Raw genomic sequence first — 16,369 nt, forward strand, 5'->3', positions numbered from 1 at the left:
AGACATTGCCATTTGCTGTCTCTTGTTGAGGGTTGTCTGGTGCTGTTTGTATTCTGATGTTAATTCTGCTTCCTCAGAAGAGGTTGCCCCCATGATCACTCCCTCAGGTGATCTCTTGTAGAGGGGAAAGGCGGGACTAGAGGTTTGAAAGTGGGGGCAGGAAGAGAGGAGAAGAGAATGAGAGAGGAAGGAGAGAAGAGTTTGGATTCATTGCAACAGGGAATCATGGCAGCTGGCATAGCATCAGGAACAGAAAGCTGAGAGCTTACATCTCAACCATGCGCATCAAATAGAGACTGTTGCTGGACTTTCCAACCCCAATAAAACACACACACAATCCAGTTAGTATAATTATAAGCCTTATGCCTACACTGGGCAGATCTAACACTATCCTAACTGATTCCCCAGCCATGAGACTCCTTGCTACTTGTGGTTTCTCCTGGTCACATGGTTCTAATTCATCATGGCTTCCTCCTCCTCTTCTAAAAAAACAAAACAAATCCTCACATTTTTATATGAATTGTACAAGACTGTATTCCCAGTCAGTCAGGAGTCTGAGATAAGAGAATTACAAGTTCATGGTCGGGAGGCAGAGGTGGGCGGATCTCTGAGTTCGAGGCCAGCCTGGTCTACAGAGTGAGTTCCAGGACAGCCAGGGATACACAGAAAAACCCCGCCTCGAAAAAAACAAAATTAATTAATTAATTAATTTAAAAAATAAAATAAATCCCTGTCTCGAAAACAAACAAACAAACAAGTTCATGGTCAAACAGGAGGCAGCTAGTTATGCTGTGTCAAAATAAAAAGTTTTTTTTTTTGTTTTTTGTTTTTTGTTTTTTTAAAAAGGCTGGACATGGTGCTGTGAACAAAAATAAGTACCAGACCACTCCTAGGTATGGTTGAGGAGGTTTTTATTGTAGATATGAGGGAGAGAAGAGCCAGAGGCCTCTGGAAAGATCCAGACTGAACCTGGGCATGAGAGGAGAGACAGAGGGACGGGAGAGGAGACAAGGAGAGGGAGAAGAACCAAGAAGCCAAAAGGATGAAGACCAAGAGAGTTTGTGGGCAAATGTCTGGGCTTTATAGGAATGAGAAGATGGGGGAAGGTTAAGAGAAGGGAAGTGAGGCTCAGGGGCTGGAGAGGTGTAGGGTAGAGTAGTAGGGAGTGCTCTGAGAAGCCGGGACTCTAACGGGGAGCAAGTGTAGAGGGGGCTTGACCATCAGCATCCTCTTTGATATGTTAATAGGCACCTCTGTGGGCCGTATGTACAGTAATCCCAGCGGTTAGCAGGTTAAGAAGGATGATAAGGCCAACTTCCACTTATTTAGCAAGTAGGAAGCCAGCCTGGACTGCGTGAAATTCTGCGTCCAAAACAAACAAACCAACCAACACCCAACACATCGCAGTATTAACACCCTTATTAACACCCTTAGCTCCATGAGACCCTGTTTAAAAGCAAAATCCAAAACGTAAAATACAATAATATTAACAATATGTTTCTGTGGACAAATGAAGGCAACAGTATTTTATCCCCCACCTCCACCTCCGCCCCATTTTTACTTCTATTTCTTCCTTTGCCGCCTGGCCTGTCACAGTGCTATTCTAGTATGGTGGCTCACTCCTGTAATCCTAACAATTGGGAGGCAAACACAGGAGGAGTGTGAGGCCAGTCTGGATTTCTAGCAAGCACCAGGGCAGCCTTGACACAGTATCAAAAAGAGAAAACAAAACAAGCGATTGTGAGGGACTCCGGACCCCGCAGCTTGGTGTTCCCGTTCGCAGAGCGGCGCCCAGGCAGCTGGAGCAGCTGTGCCTTTGTTCTGAGTGCCCAGGTCCACTGTTTGAGAGCCGAGGGCCATTCAGCTCCGGCCGGCGGCGTGGTCCCTGAGGCGACTGCGGGAGCCCTGGGCTTCCGCTAAGCGTTGGAGGAGGAGCAGCAGCGGTGGCGCGCCACACGGTTCTCAGCTGGAATCCATTAGGCCGGGAGGATTTTCGAGAAGAGGTGGCTTGGACATCCGGGGAAGGACTATAGGATACTTCCTGGAGCTAGGCGTCGGGAGGCAGGGTCTCCCATCACTAATCCCAGGTGTGCCAAATACCTCTCTGTTGTCATTGTGTCGGCCAGCTACCTGGAACAGGAATCCGGCATTTTCACCTCCTGTTGTTGCAATGTCACCAGTGTGAATCCACTGAGGAAGAACAGGCTCACACTTAACAAGGTACTTGGAATGGCTTTACTCCTGGTGGGCAAAAAGGGTTGACAGAGTTAGTCCCCAAGGCTCAAGAAAGTGTCAGCATGGATGGAGTCTGCACTGTTTGTCCTTCACTTGTACTGCTGAGAGGCCATCCCCACCCCCAAAGGCAGCCACATTGAGTTTTAAACCTCAGGATCCACAGGACCCATAAACCAGTGCTCTGAAACCAGCCTGCTCCCAGTGGAAGGCCCAGCCTGACCTGCACTAATCAGGTGACATCCTTTAGGAGGAGCAAGAACAAAGCCTGAGGTTACCAGTTCCTGCAGTGCAGAACACTGTTCTCTGAGCATAACGGCCTTAGCCATCTTTTTTTTTTTTTTTTAAGATTTCCTTTTTATCGATTTGTAGGTGTGCACAAATGAACATGCCCACAGAGGCCAGAAGAGCTAGATACCCCAGGGGTTAGTATTACAGGAAGTTATTACTGGGAATCAAACTCTGGTCCCCTGAAAGAGCAGTGCATGCTTCCCTCTTGCCCCTGGATGTTTGGTTTTTGAGACCTGGTCTCACTATGTAGCATTCACTGGCTTAGAACTCACCATGAAGACCAGGCTGGCCTTGAACTCATAGAGATCCACCTGACTCCCAAGTGTTGGGGCTAAAGGCATGCGCCACCACTATTGTCATCTTGATTAGAGGAGCTATGACAGTTCCCTAAAAATCCTCAGGGTCAGATCTGAGCCTTTCCCTCTTCCACCTTCCTGCCTGCTGGTTTTTGATTGTTGTTTGCTTGCTTGCTTGCTTGCTTGCTTGCTTGTTGTGGTCTTTTTTTTTTTTTTTTTTTTTTTGTGTGTTGTGGTCTTTTGAAGACAGGGTTTCACTCTGTGGCCTTGGCTGTCCTGGAACTCACTCTCTAGATCAGGCTGGCCTCAAAGATCTGCCTGCCTCTGCCTCCCAAGTGCCTGGATTAAAGGCATGCATCATTACCACCCCGCTGTTTTTGTTGTTGCTTTTTGAGACAGGGTTTTTCTGTGTAACCCTGGCTGTCCTTGAACTCACTTTGTAGACCAGGCTGGCCTGGAACTCACAGAGATCTGCCTGCCTCTGTATCTTGATTGCTGAGGTTAAGGGCTTGCACCAAGACAGATCACCAGGGATCTATCAGCTGTTTATAATTCTGCCCCAGCTACATGTGGTCTCCGTATGTGAGAAAGCTGGATGTGTAGATGGCAGAGGTTAACTGCGGTGGAGAACCTCATTTATGCCGCTGGGAAGGCAGCATCAAGTTTGGGGTGAGATATTTCTGTAGTGAAGCTGTTTTAGGGTCACCCATGCTCCCACTCATTCCTACCCTATGGATAAGCTCAATAAACAAACTGGTTCAAATCACTGGACTTTGGTAAACTGCTACTTTGGCCTGTCACTGGTGCCTATTTGGATCAAGTAAACTTTGTTTTTGTCTCCCCAGGAAAGTTCCTGAAATACTTCCTGTCTCTGAGCATTGTCCTTCCAACATGCTGTAGTGTGACTTGGGTCTGTAATCAAGGAAAAGGAGGAGAAGGTGGAACCCAGCAGGCTGACTGTACACAGGTATGTGCTTCTGGGTCTTCTTCCTTCACACGTTTTGTTCTTAGGCATTACTGAGTCATGGTGTGTGTGCACATACATGTGCAAGCACATGGGGAGACTCGCCCGAGGTCAACCTTGGATAGCATTCATTCCTCAGGGGCCACCCACTTTCTGTTTGTTTTCTGTTTTTTAATTTACATGTATCTTGTATGTATAAGCATGTGGAGGTCAGAGGACAATTTGTGGGAGTCAGTTCTTTCCTTCCCATGAGGGTCCCTGAAACTGAACTCAGGCCACCAGGTTTCTTAGCAGATGTCCAACCCACTGGGCCATCTAGCCTGCCCTCCTTGTCTTTTGAGACTGGGATAGGAAGCGAGCTGATTAGGCTTGACTGGCTGGTTATTAGGCCCCAGAGACCCACTGTCTTGACCTTCCAACTGCTGAAGTTACCAGCGGGCGCCGTCATGTCTGGCTTTTTCCTTTTTACCTGGTTTTGAAGCTGGAACTCGGGCCTTCCTGTTTGCATAGCAAGCACTTTACTGACTGAGCTGTTTCTCCAGCCTCCTCTTCTCTTTTTAGTAAAGGCATTAGTCACAGATTTAAGGTCTGACCTAAATTCATGATGTCTTCTCAAGACCCTTAATTATATATGTTTATATACATATATTCTTTTTTCTTAATTATATCTGCAAAGCCTGTTATCTCGGGTCAGACTACATGTCTGGGTGGACATGACATTTTGAGCAAGACTCCTCAAATTGCTGTACTGCATGATGCAAGCTTACAAATGAAAATTGAAAACACATTTTTGAGGCTGTAGGGAGGCTGAAGAGAAAGCCATCATCACTTGGGGCCAGTGTGAGTGTGTGGGTGGTGGCAGCTGAGAGCCACAGAGAGACAGGGTGAGGGACAGCTGCCTATTTTCTGGTCTCTGTAATGTCATGATCCATCCAAGCAGGACTGACAGGACCATATTTGCGGAGAAGGTTATATCTCACATTTAAAACAAATTTTATTTATTGTTATTACTGTGTTTTGTGTGATGGAGGGGGGGGTGCTACAATGCATGTCTGGAGGCCAGAGGACAACCTGTAAGTTGGCTCTCTCTATCCATCCTCTATGGGGTCCTAAGGATCAAACTCAGACAATCAGGCTTAGAAACAAAGCAGGATTCCTCCAGTCCCTCCATTTTCTTTTTAGAAAGAAAAAAGAAAAATGGCTGAGATGTCCTGGGATGTAGGTCAGTAGAACACAGGAATCCGCAAGGCCTGGGCTCAGTCTACAGAACTCTTCTCCCAAGGAAGGACAAAGGACTCGAGTAGATTTTCTTCAAAGATAAGAAAATCTCCAATCACCACATGCTGCATGCTGATTTCATTAGTTCTTGGGGACTGCCAATCAAAACTACCAACTATGATAGGATTGAGATGGCTCAGCAGCTTAGAATACTTGTTGCTCTTCTGGAGGGACCCATGTTTCCTCCATCACCCACATTTGGTTCTCAGACGTTAGGATGCAGTGCCTTCTTCTGGCCTCCAAAGGCACCAGACACATCCATGGTAAATAGACATACATGTAGGCAAAGACACTCATAATATAAAATAAGGACATCTTAAAATCAAAACAAAATGTTATGGTAGATCATAGGCTGGGGAGGTGGCTCAGGAAAGCGCTCAAGTGCCCAGTGTACACATGGCCCTGAGGGGAGAGGAGCAAGATTATATCATTTACACCTATGGAACCATTCTATTATAAAAACACAAAAATAGGGGGCTGGAGAGATGGCTCAATGGTTAATTAAGAGGACTGACTGGGGCTGGCGAGATGGCTTAGCAGGTAAGAGCACTGACTGCTTTTCTGGAGGTCCTGAGTTCAAATCCCAGCAACCACATGGTGGCTCATAAACACCCGTAATCCATCATAAACACTTAATGAGATCTGACACCCTCTTCTGGCGCGTCTGAAGACAGCTACAGTGTACTTATGTATAATAATAAATAAATCTAAAAAAAAAAAAAAAAAAAAAAAAGCACTGACTGCTCTTCCGGGGGTTCTGAGTTCAATTCCCAGCAACCATATGGTGGCTCACACCCATCTGTAATGGGATCCAATGCCCTCTTCTGGTGTGTCTAAAGAGAGCAATAGTGTACTCATATATAATAAATAAATAAATCTTTAAAAAATACAAAAATATAAAAATTATCATGTGAGCCAACAGTTCTCCTTTTAGATTTAAGAAATGAAAAACAGAGCAAAATGTTATATCACACACTGTAACCCCAGTACTTGGTAGGCTGAAGCAGGAGGATTGCTGTGTCTTTGAGGCCAGTCTGGACTAGACAGTAAGACCCTGTCACAAAAACAAGAACAAACAAACAACCCAAACGAACCAACCAACTAAGAAGAAAAATTCTGTGTTCTGTATATTTTTACCATCAAAACCCTATACAAAATTACCACTTATTTAGCATACTAACAAAACTTCAAAAGAATCACAACTCCTTCTGTTGGAGAGACTGTAGACAAACAGGCCCATTCTTATTCGGATAGTGGGGACTGAAAGGAACCTTGTATCACTAATAAATGCTTGTGTTAGCTTCCTTGATGTTCTGCCTCTTTCAAGATGGTCATTCCAGTGTTGGCTTTTGTTCTTTTTTTTTTTTTTTTTTTTTTTTTTGGTTTTTCGAGACAGGGTTTCTCTGTGTAGCCCTGGGCTATCCTGGAACTCACTCTGTAGACCAGACTGGCCTCGAACTCAGAAATCCGCCTGCCTCTGCCTCCCGAGTGCTGGGATTAAAGTCGTGCGCCACCATGCCCGGCTTTTGGTTGTTTTTTTGAGACAGGATTTCTCTGTGTAGCCCTGGCTGTCCTGGAACTCACTTTGTAAACCAGACTGGCCTCAAACTCAGAAATCTGCCTGCCTCTGCATCTCAAGTGCTGGGTTTAAAGGTGCGTGCCACCACTGCTCGGTCTGGTCTTGGCTTTTGCTCTTAGGTTTTTTTTTCCTCCGTGCTGGAGACCCAACCCATGACCTTGTGCATGCTAGATGAGTTCTACCTCCAGCCCTTGCGGCAGCGGGGAGTGGCCCTCATCAGAATCCGCACGCAGCCTGCAGTCTCAGCCTCTAAAGCTGTGATCTGAACAATTGTAAAGTGAGGTTGTCTGGAGCATTTCATAGTCCCAAGGAAATGGGACCTCCGAGATGTGTCTTTTGCTTGTTTATTTATGTGAAGTGCCCAATATAAAATGTATTCAGAAGGCAAATCTGAATAATAGTTTATTCATTGGTACTAAGGTTCTTTTACCTCTAGCCCTCTGTGAGATGGAAATGGGAGATGGGGTAAGTATACTTAGATCATCAGCTCACAGCAACCCTTCTAGTTCTAACTAATATTGCCAGGTTTGCTCCATCCTTCCACCTCTGCATTTGTAACTCTCTCTTCCTCAAGTATAAGAAACCTGGTTTCCAGGCTGGCGAGATGGCTCAGCGGTTAAGAGCACTGACTGCTCTTCCATAGGTCCTGAGTTCAAATCCCAGCAACCACATGGTGGCTCACAACCACCTGTAATGAGATCTGATGCCCTCTTCTGGTGCATCTGAAGTCAAATATGTATAATAAATAAATCAAAAAAAAAAAAAAAAAAAAAAGAAAGGAAGAAAGAAAGAAAGAAACCTGGTTTCCATTTCCCTGATATACTTCTACTTTGCTAGAAATATAAAAAGTAGCTTCAGGATTGTACTCTCATGAATTAGAGTTCCATTTAAAAAAAAAAAAAAGTATGTGAGTACACTGTAGCTGTCTTCAGACACCAGAAGGATCCCATTACAGATGGTTGTGAGCCACCATGTGGTGGCTGAGAATTGAACTCAGAACCTCTGTAAAAACAGTCAGTGCTCTTAACCGCTGAGCCATCTCTCCAGACTCCTAGAGTTCCATATTTGCTTTTGTTTTTTCTTTCTTAAGGCTAAAGACATACACCCAAAATACCTGCAAACCCACGTCACTCATTTGCCTCCACAAATACACACACTAAAGAAAAGGGAATAACAAAATCCTAAGCTGCTTTTGTTTTTTGTTTTGTTTTGTTTTTTTCCTGAGAGAGGGGCTCCCTATGTAGTACAGGCTAGAGTCAAACCTTCTATGTGACCCAGGCTATACTGGACTTACAGCCACCCTGCCTCAGGATCCTGAGTGCTAGACTTATCTGTGGGCCATCCTGGGCTATGCCTTTTACTTCTTTTACTTTCTTTCTCTCTTTCTTTCTTTCTTTTTAGAAAGACATTTTTTTAAAAGATTTATTTATTTTATGACTGTAGCTGTACAGATGGTTGTGAGCCTTCATGTGGTTGTTGGGAATTGAATTTAGGACCTCTGCTCCCTTTGGTCAACCCCACTTGCTCAGGCCCAAAGATTTATTTCTTATTATACGTAAGGACACTGTAGCTGTCTTCAGACGCTCCAGAAAAGGGTGTCAGATCTCATTACAGGTGGTTGTGAGCCACCATGTGGTTGCTGGGATTTGAACTAAGGACCTTTGGAAGAGCAGTCAGTGCTCTTACCCGCTGAGCCATCTCGCCAGCCCTCCTCCTTTCTTTTTAAAAACCGTGTCTTATTCTGTAGTCCAAGCCTATCTGGAACTTACTATGTAGATACTCTTGGCCCTGAAACCACCCTGGGCCCTGCCTCCTAGATGTGAAGATTACTGGAGTGAGCCTACATATGTTTACACCTCAACTTTTGAAGATCCTGCCACATCTGAATACCTCCACTCTGGGCTCAAGCCTCCAGTCCATGAGTCTTTGGGGGTGCTCATTTAAACTACATCCAATCCAAAGCCTAAGGGCAGACTAGAGCCCTTACTGCAGAGAATCTTGGTTGAGATGTGTGTAGCAAATGTTCATGCCTGATTTCAGTTCTTGGGAGGCTAAGGCAGAGGATCACTGGTCCTATAATGAGTTCCAGACGATCCTAGGCTATAGAATGAAACCCTGTCGAAAACAAAAGCCAAAGGGGAAAAGGAGGAAACCTGGTTGGTACTTGTCACTACGTGATTCAGAGTTCACGTTAGCGGCCTTGAGACTTGACAGGAAGCATGTGATTAAACCACACGTACACCAGACAAACCAACTGAAAGAAATTCTTCTAATAAGTGGTCAATAATCTTTTTCTCTTTTTTTCCATTTTGAGATAAGACAAGGTCTTGATATATAGCCCTGACTCGTTTGAAAATTGTTGCATAGAGCAGACAACTTCCAACTTGTGTGCTCTTCCTGCCTCTGGCTACGAAGTGTTGAGGTACTGGTACTGGAGGCACTCCTGGGTACTGGGGGTACTCCTGGGTACTGGAGGCACTCCTAGGTACTGGAGACACTCCTGGGTACTGGGGGTACTTCTGGGTACTGGAGGCACTCCTGGGTACTGGAGGTACTCCTGGGTACTGGGGGTACTCCTGGGTACTGGAGGTACTCCTGGGTACTGGAGGCACTCCTGGGTACTGGCGGCACTCCTGGGTACTGGAGGTACTCCTGGGTATTGGAGGCACTCCTAGGTACTGGAGACACTCCTGGGTACTGGGGGTACTCCTGGGTACTGGAGGCACTCCTGGGTACTGGAGGTACTCCTGGGTACTGGAGGCACTCCTAGGTACTGGAGACACTCCTGGGTACTGGAGGCACTCCTGGGTACTGGGGGTACTCCTGGGTACTGGCGGCAGAAGCATGTAGATCTCTGTGAGTCCCAGGCAAGCCTGATCTGCAAAGTGAGTTCCAGGCCAGTCACAGTGAGATCTTGTTTCAGAAACAAAACTCAGTTGATAACCTGTTTGCCTTGCAAATAGGAGAACCCAAGTTTGAACCCCTGAACTTGTGTGAAGAAACATTGGGGAGAGTGGTGCATATTTGTAACCCCAGAACTGAGGAGGCAGAGACAGGCATATCATTAGAGCTCACTGACTAGCCAGCCTGGACTATGGTATGTTCAGGTCAGCAAAAGACCCTGTCTCAAAAAGGGTAGCTCTTGTCCTGTTTTGTTTTGTTTTTGTGGTAAGCTAGTGTTGGATTGATCCCTGGAGCCCAGATAGTGGAAGAAGAGAGCTCACACCTATAAGGTCTCTGACCTTCACAAGTACACTGTGGCAAATGTATGTGTATGAACAAAATAAACAGAATTATTTTTAAGCTTTATTTTTGAGTCAAGGTCTCCTTACAGCATTTGCTGGTCTGGAACGCCCTATGTAGATCAGGTTGGCCTTGAACTCTTACAGATTTGCCTTCCTCGTGCAGTGATTAAAGGCATCAGCTATCACACTCAGCAACACTGTGTGTGTGTGTGTGTCCCCTGGGCTCCGTACAGACATGTATACATGCACTAGCACAAGCCTGTGAACACAAGTGTGCACACACACTAAAAAAAAGAGACATACTTGAGTGTAATGCATGCATGTTTGACTTCCTGAGAAGAATACATATCTATCTACTATAATTAGAGCACCAATGACTGGCCAAACAAATGATTTCACCCAAATCTAGTTTGGTAACCAAGTGATTTATTCATGTTACAGGAAGATGGGGGAGGACTCACAGAGTGCCAGTGACCTGGGCAACTCTATCCTAGCATGCCCATTCCAGTGTAGATGAGGACTCATGACAGTTCCATTGGTAGGTCCCTGCCCCATTTGTAGGCAAATCCACCAGAAACTTTCCTCTTGCCCAGCAATGGTTTCCTGCCTATGTACCTTGGAGACAGCCTTATGAGCTTTGTACATTTTGTTAGGTCTTTAGTCTTAAGTACCTTCCATGAGGAGAGGATGTTTTAACTCAGAAGAAATAATTAAACAGCCCAAGTGGTTCAAAGCATGCTTCTAAAAATGTATAGGATTTCACGCCTTTAATCCCAGCACTCGGGAGGCAGAGGCAGGCGGATTTCTGAGTTCGAGGCCAGCCTGGTCTACAAAGTGAGTTCAAGGACAGCCAGGGCTACACAGAGAAACCCTGTCTCGAAAAACAAAAAACAAAAAACCAAAAACAACAACAAAAAGAAGCCCAGAAGATCCCCTCTGGGAGCAAATTGGGACTATCCCAGTGTTGTGTTAGTAACTACAATATATTTCTTGCTGACCTCTTGAAAAAAAAAATCCATTCCTTTTGTCCCCTGACATTTCCTCTATGGCAGTTAAAATCAAATTTCTCTTGTTTATTCTTTTTGTTTGTTTGTTTGTTTTGTTTTGTTTTCTCTTCTCAAGACAGGGTTTCTCTGAAGCCCTGGCTGTCCTGGAACTGACTTTGTAGACCAGGCTGGCCTCGAACTCAGAAATCCGCCTGCCTCTGCTTCCCAAGTGCTGGGACTGAAGACGTGCGCCACCACACCTGGCTCCCATGTTTATTCTTAACTTTGAAGCCCCCATATTGAGGAGCCACTGATAGCTGGTCTTTGTGGGTTCTTCTTTTTCCCACCCTTTATCCCCCTCACCCTGATTTCACCCACTATCACTAGATAGGATAGAAAGGAGGGGGGAGGGAGGAAGAAAGAGATTCTTTTTAAATTTATTTATTTATTTATTATATGTAAGTACACTGTAGCTGTCTTCAGACACTCCAGAAGAGGCAGTCAGATCTTGTTACAGATGGTTGTGAGCCACCATGTGGTTGCTGGGGTTTGAACTCCGGACCTTTGGAAGAGCAGTCGGGTGCTCTTACCCACTGAGCCATCTCACCAGCCCCCGAGAGAGATTCTTTTGTTTCTTCTTTGATTAAGGCTAATAACAAATTGCAACTAGCCCCCCTGAAGACCAGCAATCACCAACCATGCCTCTTGGGGCTCTAGTATTTTTATATATCCTCTGAAAAGTTCCCAGAATTACAAATGTGTCACAATCCTAGAAATTATCTGCAGCTGGCAAAAACATGCTTCTGCTAGAGCATGAGGCAAATCACAGTCAGCTCCTGCAGGCAGTCCAGAGCAGCTCCACGTCTCTGTAGCTGGGATTAAAACCATATACATATATTTCTGTTGTTTTTTTTTTAAAAACAAGATTCCAGAACTCTTACCACATCTGTAGATTATACCAGTGCCTCTATGTTACATTCACCCATTTATTTATTTCATGTATGTGTTTTGGGGCTGGGGGTTGGTGTCATGCCACACATTAGAAAGTGAGAGGACAACTTTGCAGAAGTCGGTTCTGTTCTCCTGCCTTACAGGTTAGGTTTAGTTCCTTTCCTAGCTGAGCCAGTCCTGTTAGTCCTACATTCCTGCTGCTATTATTGTTGAGAAAGGGTTAACCCAGAGCTCAGGCTGGCCTTGAACTCACAGGGATCTTTCTGTCTCAATCTCTTGAGTCCTGGGATTACAGACATGTGCCAGCATGCCCAGCTTTCAATGTTAATTTGATTTTGAAAGTCTCATTGTGGGCATATAAAGGAACTCACTGTTGTCGTGGAAAAGGAGCATTTTCCCCGAGGGGTGGTCACAAACATTTAATACACTAATTCAGACACAAAATAGGAGCAATCTAGAAATGATACAATTGGGCTGGTGAGATGGCTCCGTGGGTAAGAGCACTGATTGCTCTTTCGAAGGTCCTGAGTTCAAATCCCAGCAACCACATGGTGGCTCACAACCATCCGTAATGAAATCTGACACCCTCTTCTGGTGTTTCTACAGTATACTTACATACAATTATAAATAAATTAAAAAAAAAGAAATGATACAATCTTTAAAGAAGCCACTACCCTTTACTTTCAACCTAAAATACCTTAGCTCCAAAGATGTGCCCAGCTTATGGAACTATAGAAGTGTTGGAGACTTGAAGGTAGAAATGGGACTGAGATTCCTACACAGATGGTGGCTTTCACAATCTTGGAATTCTAATACCTGAGTATATCCTTTTGTTGGTAAATTGAAAAGAAACAACAATACGAGATCTAATTTCTCATACTCATCTGTTAAGGCCACCTGGCATTATCTTGAAGGCTACAAGGTCAGCTTCCTACAGCTCTGCTTCCTGGGGGACTACTTTTTTTTCCTCGTGTCTTTTTATTTATTTATTATTAGATATTTTCTTTATATACATTTCAAATGCTGTCCCGAAAGTTCCCTATCCCCCCCCCCCCCCCCCCGGGGAAGACTACCTTTTAATCAGCCCTGGAAAAAGGACTTTTAAAAATTAATGGGAGTAGGCTGGAGGGACGGCTCAGTGAGACCTTAGAATTGTTCATTCAGAGGAGCTAAGTTTGGCTCCAGCACCCACCTAAGCTGCCTCCCAAGCCCCTTAACCGTATCTTTGGGGGATCTGACCTCTGACCTCTATAGGCACTGCACGCATGTGCACCTTCAACAGACAAACATGCGTATATTTGTTAACACACTAAGTTAAAAGAAGGAGGAGGGGAAGACGAAGATGAAAAGGAAGACGAAGAAATATGATGAGCAGGGAGTGCTGAAAGACTCCGAGAGGAGCCCCTCGCTCAGGCCTCAGGACAATATCGGACACCCAAGAACTCATGACAGACCGAGCTTGTTGCAAACCACATGAGGCTTTATTTGGGGAAAGCCAGAGCTCTGGGGACAACTCATATCCCACGCAGGGGTAGAGGAGTCGTCCTCGAGGGGAAAGAGTTTCCAGTTTTTATAGGCCCTCAGGGGGGAAAGGAGAAGGGGGAGATTAGGGGATTTCCAGATCTAAACAATGTCTATTCTCAAGAAATGGGTATGGAGGGGTACAAGGAGAGTCTAATGAAGGTGCAGCAATGAGCACACACCTGGTCAGAACATTGGCAGACACACAGGTTCAAGGAGTGGCCAGAGCATTGTGCACCTCTATTTTTCTAAATCAGTGAAGCTAGTTCTGCTAACACTGACGTCTATCTTGCCAATTTCAGGGCTTCTGTGTCCTTTTACATTCTGCCAGGATCTTTCAGTGCCTCAGTGGTGGGGCCCTTGCTACCGAGTGAGAGGCACTGGGACAAACTCCCGGAACCGTGCTATAGGGCCAGGAAATGGAACTGCATTCTCACATTCCTCCACTTACATGGCATAGTCTCTATAGGCGAAAAGTAATCACTTAGTCTCTTTGCCCAAAGGTAAGAGAAAGTATTTTTTAGTGGTCTGCAAGCCCCACTTCAGATAGGACTACAGAGGTGGAAACTGTGGAAAGCACCGGATACTGGGCCAGAAGCCGGGTTCAAGTGGCTCCAGAGCTGTCAGGTGGCTTGACTCTGAAGCACCTCTTCCTGCGAAGAAGACTCGGTGCTGTGGGGCCTCGTACACATTAAAGAAAACCATGGTCACAGTGACTAGGTAAAGCTGCTGAGCCACTGCCACCCAACACGGTCACATAAAATGGCGACCCTGCCTAGCGGAGGAGTCTTACGCGTTTTCTCTCTAAAACCGAACTACAGCTCCCAGAACTCTGTGCGCGGAAGGCGTGCGTCTGAGCTACTCCCGGGTGTTGTGGGTTGCGGCCCCCGCGCCCCTCCCCCCTCCTACAGAAGTTTTTTTTCAGCCGACCTTGCAGCTTCGGTACGGAGCCACGCCTTTCCCCGCAGTGCCCGACGGGACTCGGGGTTTTTCGACTTTTCAGTAGCACGTCCCTTCGCCTAAGGTCCTCCTTGTGGCTTCAACGCCTGCGCACGACGCACTACGGTTCCCAGAGGGCCCAGCGGCTCTCATGATTGCGTGCTGACGCACTAGGTCGTGCTGACGCGCAACGCTGCCCAGGCGGGGTGCGAGTGGCGCAGTCGAAGCCCGCTGCGGCCCCTGAGGAAGCGAGGAGGCGGCGGCGGCGGCGGCTGAGGCGGGCGGACCGACGAGGCGGCGGCTTCAGGCTCCGAGGGATACGAAAACTTAAGCAGCAGCTGCGGCGGGACCTCCCTGTTTGACAGTCGGCGGCCGGAGGCGGCGGCGGCGGGTGAGAGAAAGGGAGCGCGCTAGCCGGGTGGGGGAGGGGCGGCGGGCTGGGCCGGAGGCTAGAGCGCGGGGAGAACGGCCCAGGCCGCCGCGCGCACGCGTGCTCGTCGCCTCGGCCGGCGCGGTCGCCTTCCCTTCCTCCCCTCCCCCTCCCGCGGTTCCTGGGACGCGCGGCCTTCAACTCCTCCGCCCCTCCCCCACACGGCCGCGGCGCGCGCGGCCGCCTGGTCTCGTCCGCGCGCCCCCGGTGAGACAGCATTGCGCGAGGCTCTGCTTCTCTCCTTTGCTCTACCTGGGGCTGAGGAGGCCGTCGTTCCGCGGTCGTCCTCTTCGGTCTTTTAGGGGGCGGGGAGAGGGCGGCAGCGGAGGTACTTGTCCCCCGCCCGAGCTTCGGACCTGCTGGTACCTCTCCTCGATCGGCTCCGGCGTGGGTCCACGGGCCCTGCTAGGGGCCTGAGAAACGGCCAGAGCCGCCCAGACCGCGGGGCGCCGCGTGGCCCCCTCCCCCCTCCTCGAGGCCGAAAATAAGCTGGGCTGCCCAGTGGGCGGCGGGAGGAGGCCTTGAACTTTCGGAGGCCAGGATTTAAACCGTTCGTCCTCGTTAGTATCAGAGGCTGTGAGTGTGTGCGTGGGGGTGGGGGATCCCCAAGTCTTAAAAAGTGAGGATAATAAAACCGCGAAAGTATTCAGCCTGCGTGTATAAGGAAGACCAATGTGCTCCTTTCAACCCTGTTATTTTATTTCTTTTTTACGGTTTGGTTTTATGAGCTAGGGCCTCTAAATAGTCTTGGTTGGTCTGGCACTAACCGTGTAGATCAGGCTAGCATTGAACTCAAGAAATCTGCCTGCCTCTGTGGGATCAAAGGCATGAGACACCATGTCTGGCTCCTACCCTGGTTTTTGTTTTTTGTTTTTTTTTTCCCCGGAGACAGGGTTTCTCTGGCTGTCCTGGAACTCACTCTGTAGACCAGGCTGGCCTCGAACTCAGAAATCCGTCTGCCTCTGCCTCCACACCCGGCTCCTACCCTGTTTTTAAAAAGGTCTCCTCAAATATTAAAGCTAAGCCTTTTAGAGCTTTTCGATGGGGAAAAAATTCTTGACTTAATAGCCTGGCTTCAGTCAGCCATTACTTGGTGATGACGTTCTTCCTTGCTGTTTCCATCTTACAGTTCTTTTAAGATGTCTCTTAATTGTGGATTCAAAAGGAAACTATTGCCTTTTTCCGTGGGAGTGGGGCCTAGGCCTGGATGTATACTGTAGCTTGTATGTTTCATGGTGCCTATGCAGTCAGTAGTGTCTCAGCTCTGAGTTCTCTGTATTTTTTACTCAGCGTCCTTTTCCTTGATCATTGCTGTTCTCTCGGTCGCTGTTTCTTGAATATCTTAGTTTGCTAATTTTCTACCTCTTTGTATTTTGGCATTCTGATAAGTTTTCCTCCCTTGCCGGCAATTTGTTCTTGGAGAGGCTTGCATGCTTTGGGCTCCTGTTTTAAATACTTCCTGGTTTTGGTAGTTGTGGTTTCCCTTTTAGTGTTTCAAGCATTGTTTTTGGCTGCTGGTATGTAAGTCCCCCCTCCCCCTTTAGCTCGTCTCTGAAAATTCTCCAAAACTGTGACTCTAATACTTTTTGCTTAGCTTTCATTCTTCAGGTAGGGTGTGGGAGGATTTTTGTGTGAAATGGTGAAAATATGAGTGGTT

The 16,369-nt window shown here is 46.9% G+C and overlaps 1 protein-coding gene and 1 long non-coding RNA gene across 23 annotated transcripts in view; one reads left to right on the plus strand and one right to left on the minus strand.

Annotated features, from left to right (window-relative positions):
* Positions 1-894: 894 nt before the first annotated feature.
* Gm52285 lies at positions 895-15,047 on the minus strand. Of its 2 annotated transcripts, none has more exons than XR_003952234.1 (2): positions 14,965-15,047; positions 895-2,241 (listed from the first exon to the last, which is right to left on the minus strand). It is a non-coding gene; the product is annotated as a predicted gene, 52285 (long non-coding RNA). The 2 variants fall into 2 exon arrangements; XR_003952235.1 differs by lacking the exon at positions 14,965-15,047 and adding an exon at positions 2,456-2,564.
* Srrm2 (serine/arginine repetitive matrix 2) overlaps positions 1,802-16,369 on the plus strand; it is a 34,215-nt gene continuing 19,647 nt past the window's right edge. For 13 of the 21 annotated variants that reach the window (XM_017317709.2, XM_006525079.4, XM_017317713.2 and 10 more), the window contains exon 1: positions 14,416-14,673. The gene's annotated coding sequence lies outside the window, so the exon portion shown is untranslated. Of the gene's footprint in view, positions 2,221-3,664; positions 3,787-14,415; positions 14,674-14,929; positions 15,273-16,369 lie in introns of those variants that run through there. The other 8 variants (XM_030250131.1, XM_006525077.4, XM_011246704.3 and 5 more) reach the window with 8 other exon arrangements.

The sequence above is a fragment of the Mus musculus genome, chromosome 17 (assembly GCF_000001635.26).
Source record: "Mus musculus strain C57BL/6J chromosome 17, GRCm38.p6 C57BL/6J".
Classification (NCBI taxonomy): domain Eukaryota; kingdom Metazoa; phylum Chordata; class Mammalia; order Rodentia; family Muridae; genus Mus; species Mus musculus.